Consider the following 721-nt stretch of genomic DNA (forward strand, 5'->3'; position numbering starts at 1 on the left):
ATTTCTATTTGGTGGTTTTGCATGGTTTCTAATTTTACCTTTATTTTTTTATTTATTGTATTTTTTTCCCTGAATTCTTCTAGAGTTTTGTTTGTATTTTCTTTGTCTTTTTTCGTGGTTTCCTTTCTCTCTCTCTCTCTCTCTTTTAATATATTTTATTGAAATATAATTTATGTACAGTGAAATACTGAAGAGTATAGTAATATGAGTCAATGCAATTTCTTTTTCTTTTTTTTTTTCACTGTTCCCTCTCCTCCTTTCCCACCCCTGGTAACCAACAAAGAAAATTTCCTTCCATATATAAATTTTCCTTGACTTTTTAAAATAATGAACTAAGACTGTATTTGTCCTTCTGTGGTTGACTTATTTCACTCAGCATAATGTTCTCCAAGTTTATCCATGTTATGCAGTGTTTTGCAGATCCTACATTATTCTTTAGTGTTGCATGGTATTCCATTGTGTGTATGTACCATAGTTTGGTTATCTATTCTTCTGTTGATGGGCACCTAGGTTGTTTCCATTTCTCACTATTGTAAATAGTGCTGCAATGAACATGGGTGTGCATATATCTGTTCTTGTCCTGTCTCTCACTTCTTTAGGATATATGCCTAGTAATGGGATTGCTAGGTCAAATGGTATTTCTAATTCCAGCTTTTTAAGGAATCACCATACTGCTTTCCACAGTGGTTGTATCATTTGACAGTCCCACCAGCAGTGTATG

The sequence above is a fragment of the Orycteropus afer genome, unplaced genomic scaffold (genome assembly GCF_000298275.1).
Source record: "Orycteropus afer afer isolate SDZICR_OR568_19922 unplaced genomic scaffold, OryAfe1.0 scaffold00074, whole genome shotgun sequence".
NCBI classification, from domain to species: domain Eukaryota; kingdom Metazoa; phylum Chordata; class Mammalia; order Tubulidentata; family Orycteropodidae; genus Orycteropus; species Orycteropus afer.